Here is a 15658-nt window from a genome sequence, read left to right as displayed (position 1 = left end):
TAGTTGGATATCAAAAGTTCGTATATATTTTGATTTTGTAACAAATAATGATTTTTACGAATATATTCTTTTAAAATATCATATTCGTCGCCTCTAAACATTTCAGCGTACTTTACAAGCCACGAGTTGACCAAAGATTTTGATTTTGACAATATATTAAATGCTTTTTCGGCTGAATAACTTTGAGTGTTTATCGAATCAGATTCTAAAAAAGCCGACGTTAGTACAGTATAAGGTTCACTTTCTAACGAAGCTTTGTATGAAACTTCCAAAGTTAATTTTTTTTCGTTTCGAAATGGCAAGTTGTATTTTTGAATAAAATTCCTCAGTTTAGCAAAGGTAAGATGTTTAATTTGATAATAGTCAGCAACAAATCTCAATTTTCCAATAGTATTTGGAGATGTTAACAAGTTTAAAAATTCGTTTGAATAAAACGAATATTGTTTAGGATCGTCTATTATTTCAAAAGTGGTATTTGTTATATTTTGTATAATGTTTGCCAACGATTCGTCTTCGTCTACAACTTTCGATAAATATGTAATGTGAATTTTTAAATTATTCAAAGTAGCTTTCTCTGTTCTAGGTTTGTACACTTTTAAAGTTATTTGATGAGATCCGTATTGATAATTTATTTGATTTTGACACATATCTATCAAGTGATCAATGATATTATACTTTTGGAGTTCTTGCTGTTTCAAATCTTGATTGTTTGCTAATAATGTAACAACTTCAGACTTTTTCGGTACTTCGTTTGCAAATAAAAATTTATCCAACGGTGTCAAGACGTAAATTTTTGAGCAAATTTGTTCAATATTTTTGGTAAGAGCAGAGTGAGGAAGTAGGTTTAAACTGTTTTGAACCAAAGAGTGTTTTTGTTATGACTCGATCGGGTTGTTGTTATCGGAAAAAATGGAAAATTTTTGCGAATTTCTCATCAACCGCAAAGTCTCGCTTATATTTTTTTGATCGACTTGCGAATTAAATTCGTTTTGTCTATTTTCGGATAAAATTTGACTAAAAGCATAAGGATCTTGTCCAACGTTTATATAGAGTTTCCATTTTTCTTGATCTGCTAGTATTCCGCTCGCTACGTCGCCATTAAGTAAATTTTCCACAGGTAAAATTTTATTCATATTTTACTGAAATTGAATTTCGCCATGGAGCCTAATTTCTAAATCTATATTGTCGGCATAATTTATAAGATTGAGGCAAATCGTAAAAATTCAATGTCGAAGAAATATTTGGATCATTTTCGTCTTGCGGTTCACTTGTTGCGTTATCCGATGTGTTATTTTCTAGATGTTCTTCTAAAGCTCTATTTTTTTTATAAATGTCGGTATGAAAAGCGTTTTGAGATAAAATTTTACGGAGAGTAAGTAAAGGAGACGAAAAATCATAAGGTTTATATCTGCTCATAATGTAAAAAATATAAATTATCTTTAGTATAATAAAGTTCTTTATTGTAATCCGAATCAAATTGTTGTCTTAACAAATCGATAACAGTTTTTGTAGGTTGTATGGTATCAAATGATATTAATTTATTAGAGTAATAATTTATTATTACGTGAAAACGTTTGAAACGAGTAGAGTTGAAATAATCTTTTAATACTTTATAATTATCAGAAACAAAATCAGATATCGCTTGATTTCTTTCCTTCATTTTTTCTTTTTTCACATCCAATTTCCCGTTTTCGTTAAATTTTGGGTACGGATATAACGACTCTTTTACAAAAAGTTTAATTTCAAGACAGATGTTATCTTGAAAAGCGTTTTTGATTTGTAACCTTTCATTGTCAGATAATAACTCACACTTGAGCATTTTTACGGCGTTAAATCGAGTTAAAATTTCTTTTATCTATATTTTCATTTCGTTTTCATCAATATCTTTTCGACTTGTCATTTTTGGAATAAAAATTTTACCGCGTACAGCTAATTTTTTTCGCATGTCTTGTCGTTTTGTTGTTTTTTTCTTTTTCATGTCGTTACATTGTTCGTAATCGCTTTGTAATAGTTTGAAAAATTCATCGCTGTCCCATTCAATTGTCTGAATTTCATTCTGATTCAGAAGAATCTCGTTCTGATTCTGAAGATTCTCGTTCTGAAGATTCGTCTGAAGAGTCGTAAATTCCATAACGTTTTCTTCTTTTAATTTCTTTTAAAATATATGCTGCTTTCTCGCTTTCACTCCATTTCCTTCTTTTTATCGGTTGACTATAACGGAATGAGTGTCAATAAAAAAATTACAAGTTTTCAATCGTAAACGATTAAAAACTTATAATTTTTTTATTGACACTCACTCCGTCATAGTCAAATCTAATTGACCCTGAATATCGACCGGAATAAATACTTTTTGTTCTTTAATGTTAGTAATATTAGTTCTCAATCTTGCAAAAGAGCAATTTTTTTTAAATAAAGCTAAATGACCGAGAGGTTTGGATGTTTCTTTATTTAATATATCACTTATTGCGTGATTCATTTTTCCACACGATGGAAAATCGTTTTTAAATATTTTTTCAATTTCGTTGTTATTATCAAAGGTGATGATGCATTTATAATGCGATAATAAATTATCCAAAGACGAACTTTGTTTAAAAGGAACCGAATGAAAAATTGTTATCGTTCCAACACCGTGATGTGATCCGCTCGTGCACGCGCTTACATATTGTTGACTATTTAAACAAAAAATGCTAATGTCGTCAAAAAATAATATTGTTTTTAATAAACGGTAGTCACTATTTTGAATTCCAAATTTGTCTTTGGAAAAACCGATAACGCGTTGAACAATTTCGTCCAACTTTTCAGGACCGTCGACTGTTAAAATATCATAGGCTTGTAAATTATTTTTGGGGGAATTTATAATGTTTAGCCATATTTTGTGCTGTGCTTCGCTCGGTTCTCTCATTTGAATTAGAAATACCATTTCTGCATCAGGATATTTTCCTAAGTGAATTAAATCGCGAGCCATGGTCGATTTTCCGCTATTAGTCGGTCCAGTTATAATTGTATTTTCAGAATAGACATCTTTGCATGGTTTAAAAATGTTAAACTTTGGAGCTTCATTTGGACAATTTGGCTCTTTGGATTTTCCTCTAATTTGAAAACTGTCAAAACCTTTTTTTTTCAAAATTTCTGTCAACGTTTTCGAACCTTGATTTAGAGTGTTTGATATTTTAGTTTCTGTCTCCTTGTCCATTTTTTTTTGTTAAACAAAAAAACTTTTTTTTTTTGAATCATTTTTATTTCAAGTCAATTTATAATATAGTACAAAAAAAGTTAATAGTACCGAGTTAAAATTGAATTTTTTAAATCGTTTCTTCCCATGGCAACCAAAGCTGACATGATCATATCTATATTGCTGTGCTTTCGCATATATCTTTGGAGCATGCCGTAAGCTTTGTCCGTTACTCGATTATGATCATTGTCAATCATTTCAATTTCGTGTTTGCTTACATTTAAGTAACTGGCACATCTTTTTCATTCGCTCGCTATACCTCGTGAAATGTCTGTTAACATTTGTTGCATTTTTGCTCGTACTTTTAAGCAGTAAAATGCTGTCGAGTTCATAATATTATTTATTTTTTCTAAAAAAAATAAAAGTTAAAAAAAATCAAGTATTTATATTCAAACAATATTTCTTTTTAAACATTTTGTTTTTTAACCAAACTCAAAAGAATACTGTAACACTAAGAATAATTTCCAAATAAAAGTTTTTTTTGTTCTCCAATTTAATATCGTCGTTAACGTCTTTTTTTCTAAAACTGGCATTCACCATTATTTCCAATCCGTTTCTTATTTGTTCGACAGTGCTCGCAATTATACGAATAACGTTATTTTTGCTGTCAAAGATGTCACTTTCTTGACTTACAATACCATCGTTGACAAGATGTAGTGCAAGTAAACTATTACCGAGAGCATTATTGAGATGCGACAATTCTCTTTTTAAAGGTTTTATTCGTTTTGCACTATAGTTTGAAATTAAAACAACGGTTTTTGATGTCGACACACACATTTGTGCATGTGTTTCACATAATCTATTTTTATTTGCAATTTTCTCGTGAATACTTTTCCAAAAGGTAACAAAAGTCAATAATTTTGAGTCTTCCAATACATTTTCTAATATTTTTTTTAAAATTTTATAATTTGTTTCTCCTTTTGCGAGATCTCTATTAATTTGCAGATCTGAAATGTTTGCCAATTTTTCAGTAATATCACAGAGAGCACACTCCATTTTTAATAATAACAAAAAAATTTTAAATGCTCGATTTTAAATTATATAATATTAGAATTAAAATGTTTTTATTAAACGTTGTCATTGTACTATAACGCTTGGTTTGTTTAATTATACTTTTTTCAATGTTTAGCAAATGTTAAATATGTTCATCACTACCAAATTTTTTAATGTCGGGTAAAACTTTTAGATTTGCATCAACAATGGGATAGAGGGTATGACAGTCTCGAATTTCGGTAAGTATACCATCATCAAAAACGTAGTTTTTTTGAGTAAATTTTTTTAGAAAACTAATGGTGTGTTGATTTATACTAATGCTTTTAAAATTGACAGACATTCTATTTTGTTGAATAGGTTGAATTTCGTTATCAAGTTGATCTGGTAAATTTCTAAAATATTTTTCTACTTGATATGTATTGTACGCGTTTATATAATTAGATGGCACTAATTTATAATTTGGCACTCCTTTTGCACGGTTTTTATGCTTATTTTCCATATTTTCGTTAACAGAATGAACACTGTAGCATTTTGGCCCTAAAGCAAATGTTTGAACTATAAACTGTGGTGGCGAAATTTCGTTTTGAAAATGATCGCTTTCTTTTGCATATTCTGTCGAATAATAGGGGTATTCTTTTGGAAAATTTGAATATTCCATCCATTTTTGTCCAATTTTCGAGTTGTTTAACCATTCTTCGACTTTGTGTCGAAAAAAAGTTTTTTCTTCTTCGTCTTTTTTTTGAGTAATAAAAAAGCAGCCAGAGTCTGTATCTGTTATAACTAAATGTTTTTCTGCTCCGTGTTTCCGCAAAGCTTCTCCAAGATCCCAGCTAAAACGACCGACATTGAGTTTGGCAAAAGATAAAATTTGTGAAGCGACAATTCTTAATGATTTGTTTTTCATGTTGCATTTATCTGACGATTTTATAATTAGAGATGATTTTATCGAATCATCGTCAGATTTTATTAGATCGAATAAATCTCCTATTTCTCCGTTGTTATTTAACATCAAGATGCATTTTGTGTTGTAATTTGTGCTTGAAATGATTAACAAATCTCTAAAATAATTGTCATAAGTATAATCTTCAGTTTCGTATCGGTCAATTAAAATTTTTTTTTTTAAAATATCCAATTTATAACGATTTGATTCTATATTGTTAAAATTTTCTTCATTGTATAATAAATTTTGAATATGAAGAGGCAGCAAACTTTTAATAGCTTGATCTGAAAATCCTTTAACTAGTAAAACTTTTCTAATTTCATGTATATTATTTATTAAATCTTGTAAAACTTTTTCTTCGTGAACTAATAAAATCCACATTTAATTTCGTTATTATTTGTTTTGACAAAGTACCATAGTGGCCATTTGTCATTAATTTTGAAATGGCGTCTTTGACTTTATCATTATTTTTAACAGCTTCTTTTCTTTGTTCTATATTTTGCCTTACCATGTCTCGAGCAAGAGGATACTCCATAGAGGTAAAACTTTATAAATTTCTAAAATTTTGCAACCGCAAGATTTTGTTAACCATATTAAGGTGTCTAAAAATTCGCATGTTTCGTGCGGACCTAATTTCAGTAATAATTTAAGAGTTTTGTCTTCTTCGATGCCGTAACACCCGTTTGCTTTCAAGTAACGTTTTGCCATTATTTCTGTCGGAGAATAATTTTCCAACGGAATACAATCTTTTTCAACCATAGGAGAAAAACCTCCTACTTTTTCTTGATATGCAGGGTCCATCGCAATTTTGCAATGTACCAACGCGCCAGTAGAAAAACCGTTCGGGTTTTTACGATAATATTTTTTTATTACATTGCCTAGTGTACGACACTCATAATTGAGCGAATACTTCATCTGAAAAGGTAAAGATTTTGATTGAGCTCCTCCATATTGTCCGTTTTCGTCCATAGATAATAAACAACCTCTTATGTTATTATTTAAATTCAATTCTTTTATTTTCGAATCAAAATAATCAGTGTCTAAAGCGTATCGTTGTGCTCCGTTGTTAGACATTTCTCTTCGAACACTATTTTCAATCATTTGTTGATGTTGAGCCGTTGGAGAGTATTGTATTTGAATTAAACTCTTTGTAGAGTTTAATTTACTTGTAAAACTAAACATGCTTAGATGATGCAATATACGAAAATTGGTATTTTTAAAAGTTCTTTCATTAAAATCAATCATAACAGAAGCAAGCGCGGCAGTATACAAAACTGTATATATTTGCAATAACGATTTTAAATTTTTTATTTCTAAAAAACTCCATAATTTTGAAACTGTCGTGTATGAATCTTTAATTTTTTTTATTTCCTCTTCCAAATTTTTAGATTTCATTAGATCGTTTTGGGCGAAAAGTTCTATTGGAGGCACACTTTTGTATTCAATGTTTAACAGTTCGTCATTAATTTGTGAATAGGGAAACAGAGTTTTTTTTATAAAGCATTTTGTAAATTCATCATCGAAAATTAAATTTTGAATTTGTGGATAAAACGGTTTTAAATAACGTGTCATTGTATTAATAATTTCACGCTGAGCTTTTTTGGAAATCATACCACTAGCTTGATCTAACGAACAATTGAGCAATCTTAACGTATCGACAAATTTTATATGTTTTCCTATACATATTATATTCAGTTTGCTTGTGTTTTTTGCAATAACAAATACGTTTTCCATGTTGCTATATTTTAATAATGCGTCGAAAGATTCTGTTTCAGAATCAGCGCAATGATTATATAAAGGAATGTCGAGTATTTTTTTTAACCCTTCCATAATCATTATCCGGTTATCAAAGGAAGCGTTATGGGCAAAAATGGGACAAGCTAAATAATTATCAGTTCTGCCCAAGTTCTTGTTACAAAAATCATGCGCGAGTCCGTACGTTTCACCAGTAAAATGATCATGATCAATAACGGCATAGTCTTCAAAAGTAGAAAGTAACAAATTACAAGGAGCAAATAGTTTTTCTCGCGACTCTTTTATTCGAACTAAGTTGTCAAATACAATTTCGGTTTCATACTTGTTTTCAATATCGACTATGCATTGAAACCACAATTGTGAATATGAAAAATTTAGTTTTGAAATAAAATATAAAAATGTGACAGGATCAATTTCGTTATTCTGTAAATATATCGATGGGACAGAAAATTCAGACACATATTTTTGAAAGAGATTGTTTAAAAAAGAAGGTTGATTATGAATAATATCAACTTCGTCACCTTCAAACCATATTTTTATTTCTTCTTCATCCATTATGAGCGTACATAAAAGTTTAAGATGAGATATATTATCATAAGCCGTTATTCGGACCGACTGACTTAATAATCCGTTTTTTACTCTGTAAGAACGAAAGCAAGTCCACCATTTGCAACATATATAAAAACATAAAGATATTTGATAGAGATCAGTTTTAATTTTTTCAGCTTTGTTCGATATCAAGTAATTTTGAACTTTTTTAGGAGTCATAAACAATTCTAACTTGGATATTTTTTTAAATATAAAATTGACAACTCGAATACGGTGATCAGAAAAAATTTTAATATTGTTATGGTTTTGCATTTCAAATTCTTGAAGAGTCAGCGGTTTGTTATATATATCTATATATGATATTTTATCTATCGGGAGTCGACAGATACTGCACAACTGATTTTCTTTTTCCCATATTAAATTTCTATCTTCCTTTGAAATATTTAAAAATTCAAAGCGAGGTTTTAAAATTTGATATGAAAATCTCACCAAATTATCTCGCAACTCTAATTTTAACTGTTCTATATTTTCACAAGTATCTCTTGTGTTATTTAATTTTTCCCACAAATTGTCTCTATGAGTCTTTTGTAAAATCGAGATGGCATTTTCAAAACAAAGAGGCAATTCGTTTAAAGGATTTTTTTGAAGACTGTCTATTGTGTTTTCGTAATAAAACACCCACTGTGTGATAATATTTCCAAAAATATCAAAGCCAAAACATTCTCTTGCTAAACTTTCATTTCCACACTGAATAACAACGCTGTGGCAATAATAACTTAATTCTGATAACGGCGTTATTGTATCTGAAGCAATGTAATTACTTTGTAAAATAGCCGTTTCACAATCATATGTAATGAAAAACGGAAAACAGTTTCGACTTTCTCTAATAAATTGATCTTGTGGCTCGTAGTAAGTCCTTTTGTCATTATAAATAAACTTGTCAGGAACGTAAAAACCTTTGCAAATTTTTTATGCGAATTTTTTGCTGTAAATTTTTGTCCGCACTTCTCGCAGTGATAAATTCCTTCTTCATGGAAAACGGTATAATTTTTGTTAAGCATACTTAGTGGGTGAAAGTTATCTTGTTTTTGAACTATGCAAATTTTAGTGATGTTGTCAGCATTTTTTCTTTCGTTTGCTTTTTGACGTTCTATTTCTGAAAGAAAGTCTTTATAGGGATTTTGGTCTTCTCTTGTTGTATTTGCACTTTCGTAAATAATTTCAAGTAATAATTCCAATTTTTTTTTGTATTGCGATTTTAATCGAGGATGTAAAAGCCGAATTCTTTTTGTTTGTTTTCTCAAACTAAAAGTTTTAAAATTTAATTTGTCAAAAGGAGGTTCGTAAAATATTTTTCAAAATTCTAAAAGATGTTCATATGTCATATTGTAACATTTATTTTTTAAAGATTGCAAGGCTGTATACAAGTGACCATCTTCGGTGTTTTCAAATAAAATTTGATATATTTCGTTTTCAGAACTAAAATCTTTAATTTAAGATTCCATTTTTTAAGGTGTTGGTTTTCCATTTTCGAATTAACAAACCGATCATTAAAGCAGCATAAAACAAAGACCCGAATCAAATAAACCGCTGTAATCTAAAAACATTTTTTTTTCTGATTATAATTTAAAACTGTCCACGTTGTCGGACGACGAATATTGCCGTCATGTGGACGATTCCATTCTCCTTCCCATTCGTCCAATGTTTTGTCTTTATTTTTTTCATGATATTTTTCTGAAATATGGACTTTTATTTTTTCATAATGTTCAAGTCGTTTTTCTGAAATTTTGTTTTTATTTTTTTCATAATATTCAAGTCTAGCTTTTGCAATTTTGTCTTTATTTTTTTCATAATATTCAGGCTGTTTTTTGCAATTTTGTCTTTATCTTTTTTATAATATTTATGGCAAACATCTGCAATTTTTTTTTTCGATATTTGCAAAACTTCTTTTCATCATTGTCTTCTTCATTTATTTTTCTTTTTCCAGATAAATTAAAATTCCTTAAGTTTAACATTGAAGTTTCGGTCAATCGACTTAGACTTTTGATTTTAAAATTGCATAATCTGATGATGCGCCATTGACTGTCATTCTCTAAAATATTAAATACAGAATGGATATTGTTATCTTTAATATACTGTAAATTTACAAGTCCTGTTAACGGCTTAATGAAATAGACAGGAGAATTGTAACACCTTTTTATTATTTTGCACCAACCATTATCGATAGTTTTGGCACATAATGTCACAATATTAAAAGCGATAAGAAAATTTTGAAATACTTCTAATAAAGATTTGCATTTGTCAAGTTCAATTTCAAAACCGTGTTGGGTTTTTCGTTGATATGAAAAACAATATCATCAGGTGATTGAAGTTGATATTTCAATTCTTTTTCATCAATGATATCTTCGTTTTTATAGTTGTCCATGATGTAATAAAAGTATTCACTATAAATGTTTCCATTTTTTAAGGTTTCTTCATTTTTAGTTTCTTTGAAATTCATTGTTTATATCTAAAAAAAAAATTATTTTACAAATTGTTGATAATAATCGTTAACAAGTTGATTAACCTTTATATTTTTAAAAATTTTTTCATGTTGATCTTTATTTTTATGCAAAAATATAAACATCGTTTATATTGCAAACTCTCGACAACGAAACGTAATAACGAGTAGGGTTAAATGCGTTTTCATTAAAATCCAAAACTATTTTTTTCATGGTGCTTCCTTGCGCTTTGTGTACGGTTAACGAAAAGGCTAATTGCAGCGGAATTCCAACACGAGAAGCAATGGTCGAATGTGCATTGTCTAAAATATCTTCATTCACCGCTTCAATTTTAATTTCACGATTGTTTATCAATATCCAAACTCCGTCATTTTCAATTTGAATGACTTTTCCAATTGCACCATTACACAAACCTTCTTCGACATTTATATTTTTAATCAGCATAACAATCGCATGGACTTTAACTGTGAGAACTTGAGGAATTCGAAATAACGCCGACGCTTTTGGATCTCTTATGACATCTTTGGAATAAAAAGTAAATTCTTTATATTTAATACCTTTCATTTTCTTATGATTATAAAATTGAACAGATAATTTCTAAAAAACAAACGCGTATATTCGTCGTTGATTGAATCCTCGTCAAAATGCCTTTTTGTCAAATATTCTATCGAGTCGGCAGACACTTGACCTAAACGTAACTCGTTGAGCACATTGAAAAATTGCAAGTCGTCTTTCTTTGAGCACTTTTACAATATACTGTTTCCAAATGGAAGACTGAAGAGCATAATTTCCGACAATGGGTTTTAATTGATAAAAATCACCGCACACAATGACTTGGATCCCTCCAAATAACTCGTCTTCACATTTTCTAATTTTACAACCTAATCGGTGCAATAAATCAAAAGTTCAGCGTTTATCATTGATATTTCGTCAATAATAAGGACATCTGTTTGTAACCATCTTTTGTGTAATTCTGGATGCATGTATCGAATATAATAGTCATCACTTTTGGTGCCAGTTTCAATTCCAGCAAAAAAATGAACGGTACTTCCGTTAAATAAATAGACGGCTATGCCTGTACTTGCTGTGACAGTCATTTGTTTATAAATTTGTTCACTTTTGGCAATTGCATCTATTAAATAACTTTTTCCACAGCCGGCTCTGTGGAAAAAGTTATTTAATAGATGCAATTGCCAAAAGTGAAAAAATTTTCTCCGTCATCTAGCCATTTAAAAGCTAGTTTTTGTTCACTTGATAGTTTCATTTTTTTTTAGTTGACTAAAAATAATTTATTCTGAAAATGTAAACAAAAATAAAAATTTTACAAACCATAAAAAATACATGATTTTATCGTTGTAAAAAAAACTTTTATTATTTAAAGAAGACAAATAAGCTGTCAAAAATATTATTTCTTCTGGATTTAGACTTTTTGTATAAGTTTCAAATTCTTCCTTTGTTTGACAATTGATTACATTTTCAATAATTATTTGCTTGTTAATCATCTAAAAAAAATTAAAAATTATTTAAATATTTATAAGCTAAATAACAATATACAAATGAACTTAATTGTTCGTTCCAATTGGCAATATTATCGTTCATCTTGGTTAAAAAATTACATTTTTCAAACATTTCCGAATTATAAAACGTATAAAAATTGTCAAAGTTTTCATTAAAATAATTGCTAAAATTTTCTTTTATCGTTTGAAAAACAATCCTTTTTAAATTTTGCGGATATTCGTTAAAATCAACAACGTGCATGAAAAAACTTTGCCACGTGTCTTCATTGTCTTCACACAACAGCATGGAAACTCGAATTTTGTTTAATGTAGCTGGACAAAAACAATTTTGTTCAAATAAGAGTCCCAAAAAGTCGTTCAATTTTTCTTCCGACATAATATGGAGAAGACACATTATTTTTATAACTAAATAAAATAATCAAAAAATTTAATCATCATACCATTCAATATTTTCAACATCTTTTATTATTTCATTTATTTCAGTCAACCATTTTTTTTTATTTTTATTACTGTTGTAATAAAAATAAAAAGCATCAAAACTTTGACAATAATAAAACGGACAACAGTTTTTAAAGTGTTGTAATAATATTAAAATTTCAACATTTGTCAAATTTAAACATTTCATTTCGAGAGTAAATAATTTAACCCAGACGTCAAAATTTGAAATAGAAACTTGATAAATGTCCGTGCTATAATTTTCTTGTAAACATTTCAAAGCCGCCTGTTGAATAAATTTTAAAGAACAAACTTTATTAAATTTCCAAATCATTTCAACAAAACTGTCCAACTGTTTTAAAGCGATCATTTTTCGACACTGACAAAGACATAAACAAACAAACCAATCATGTCATATCAATATCTTTTATGAATTGGCGACCGACAGGCGTATTATTAAAATTGCACTTTGATGGAAAATAATTATTAGTATAGCCATTTTCTATTAACTTTTCACAATCTTGAAATCCTTTTTCGTTTTCAAAACATATTCTTTCTTTTGTGTTTAGAGAACAATTGATAACTTTTATTTTTACTTGACTAAAATAAATTTTTTTTTATAGATACATATATTAAAGATTAATAATATCGTTCATAATTTTACAATACATTAAATACAAATCATTTCTAACAAATTTTTCAAATTCGAGTTTACTATTTTCTTCAATCATTTTGCGATATTCTCGACACAAGTTTTTAAACTCGTCAATTTTCTCTTCTGGAATATTATTTTCTTTTAAAAAAGCAAACATTTTTTCGTAAGCATACAAAGAATAGTTTTGGAGTAAATCTTGATTTAATTTAATACTTTGATTATATTCCACAATAACATCATTTAGACTTGTTAAAATAATATTTATTAAAGATATTCCGTCGTGGTCAAAGTGCTTTTGCACTTCAGATTGAATATGACCTTTTACACGGACATATAATTCTCTATTATCGCTTTCTTCTTCACCATTGTCTTTACACTCGAACAAATGGAAAAACGATTCATACAGTTCAAAGTTTAACCAAGCAAGATTTCTCCAAGATTTAGATTTGTATACTAAATTATATTGTGACATTCTAAAAAAAATTAGAAAACAGGTTTTATAATTGATACAAATACAGATTTTATTATTTTTTTATGAACTTAAAGTTTTTCTTTGCGTGTTACATAATTAAAATCTTGCAAGATTTGTCCTTTAAAGTCGTATTGAAAACATAGTTCTAAATATTTTGAAATGGCAACGTTCCTCTCTTTAATAAATTTATTTTCTTCATTTATTAAAATTTCCAGTTCCAAAATGGCTTTGTGACATTTTTTAATTATTTTGAAAATGCAATCCATGTACAATAAACTTAATAAATTTTTATCAATGCTCTCAATATCGTGTTTTAACTCCATTAAAATTTTTGTTATTGTACCAGAGCTCCATTTTGTTTCCCAATCGTCTTTGTCATATTTTAAAATTTTTCTAATTGTGTTGAAATGTTCATAATGTTTTGGATTTTCATCGAAAACGCGGTTCCATATATACAAACGTTCACATTTATGTTTTGCCCATTCCACGTTTTTATTAAAGCTGCATTCTTTGCCAGAGTTGTTTCTACTGTTGCATTTCATTTTTTTTATATCCTAAAAAAAATTTATTCTTTATAAAATTGTAACAAACATTCGTTTATTTCGTCAGAAATTTGCATATTACTAGTCAATTCCTTTAAATTGTCACAAAGTTTTGTCATTCAGTTACTTTTTTTTATACCTGCCGACTTTTTTTTTAAAAAAATTTTTATTTAAAAATTAAAAATAACTGTCAATTTCAAAAAAAAAAAAGGTTAACGAATAAAAAAAATAAGCGATGTTTGAAAATTTTGTGTTCTAAAAGTCAAAAAAAGTTTTATATGATATTTATTGTCCAGTCGATCCAAATCCTCCAACTCTTTTATTTTCAATAACGGCTGATGCTACATGAAATAAAGATTGACAACCTTCAAATTCAACTTCAACCTTTTGAGCTCGAACAAATGGTACAAATGTGATTTGAGCAATAAAACTTTTTTTTCGACTTTATAAGGTTCTTTACTGTTATTAAAAAGCATGACTTTTATCTCTCGAGTATTATCAGAATCAATGATAGCAGGCGAGTTGAATACCACTAATCCATATTTTAAAGCAAGACCTGATTTTGCAGTTAAAAAACCTTGAATATGGTTATCCATTTTAAATATAGAAACTCCAGTCGAAACAAGTTTTTTTTCAAACGGTTCAAGAATAACTTCTTGCGTACTTCTCAAATCAAGACCGGCGCTACCCGAAGTAGCATAAAAAGAATGGTTTTCCAAATCTTCAATCAAAACTGACATCTAAAAAAACATTTAAAAAACGATGTATCCAAAGAATTACATTTAAAAAAAACATTTAAACTTTTAGCGCATACATACATTTCAAGCTCACTTGCACTCTGTTCTTTTTTTAAACTAAACAGTTCCTTTTATACTCTTTTTTAAAGCGAAAAGTACACAAAAAAACGTCATCGAGTTCAAAGTTCAACAATCGTACGTTGCTTATTGTTCAAAAAAAACTTGTTTTATTCTTGTTTTTTAATCTTGAATTTTATTTGTTTAAAAAAAAAAAAAAAGAAAAACAATGAAAAAAAAACGTATAAAAGGAAGTTGTTTAAAATATTTCTTCATTCAACAAAAAAAAAATGGCTGGCGTTGATTTTGAAATTACATATTGCAACGACAAAAGTTATTTGAAATTTGGCAATTTGGCTGCAAATACATTGTGGCTTTGTGACATTCAACGAGAGAAAGATGTCATTGCTGGCCAATATTCAAAATGCCCGGTAAAACCTGTCGCTCAATTCGATTTTACAAAAAACGAAGTGGTTTATTCTAATCATAACGACGAAGAATGGATATTGCTTCCTGAAAAATACAGGCAGCAATGCAAAAACAGAGAAAAAATTCATTTTCTGTATAGAGCAGAAATAAAAACTAGTAAAGACGACAAAAGTTTTTTAAATAAAAAGGCGGCGAAAACAACTATCAAGCGTTTATACATCATGCGCAAAGTAAAGTGACAAAGAAATTTTTGGAAAATTTAATGAGCGATTTGGAAATTATTCAAAATAAAGCTTATGTGTACGCGTTCAACGTTACGAAAATTTATAAAGAAGTTAAATTTGCCAATTTTGCAATTCGACTTGCAAAAGACGACGAAATGTTTCATTATTCAGAACACGAAAGATTGGCCGCAATTGAACCTCCCATGATGAACGTCATATTGAAAGAAAAAGGTTATCGTAATTTTAATCAAAATTTAAAAAGAGCTGCGAAAGAAAATGCCATTTAAGAAACTGGCAATAAAAAATTGAAAAAGGAAACTGAAGAAGAAGAAGCTTAATTTTAAATATTATTTAATTTTTTTTTTTTTGAGATATTTAAATGTATTGTTAATAAAAACTTGAAAAAAACCAGTTTATTACCAGAAACATTGCTTTTTTTATTCCCTTAAAAGGTAATTTCAATGGGTATAAATACTTTGAAAATGTTAAAATACAGTCAGTTTTAAAAGAATGACGAGCAAGCAAGTCGATCAATCTGTAGAGAAAGCGTTACAACTGTTTTATCCAAATAATGAACTTCATCCTATACTTCAAGAATTTCATCATTTGGATCACACGTA

This window comes from Hydra vulgaris, chromosome 11, assembly GCF_038396675.1.
Source record: "Hydra vulgaris chromosome 11, alternate assembly HydraT2T_AEP".
In the NCBI taxonomy this organism is placed as follows: domain Eukaryota; kingdom Metazoa; phylum Cnidaria; class Hydrozoa; order Anthoathecata; family Hydridae; genus Hydra; species Hydra vulgaris.
The sequence above is the reverse complement of the archived record's forward strand: the minus strand, read 5'-3'. Positions refer to the sequence as shown.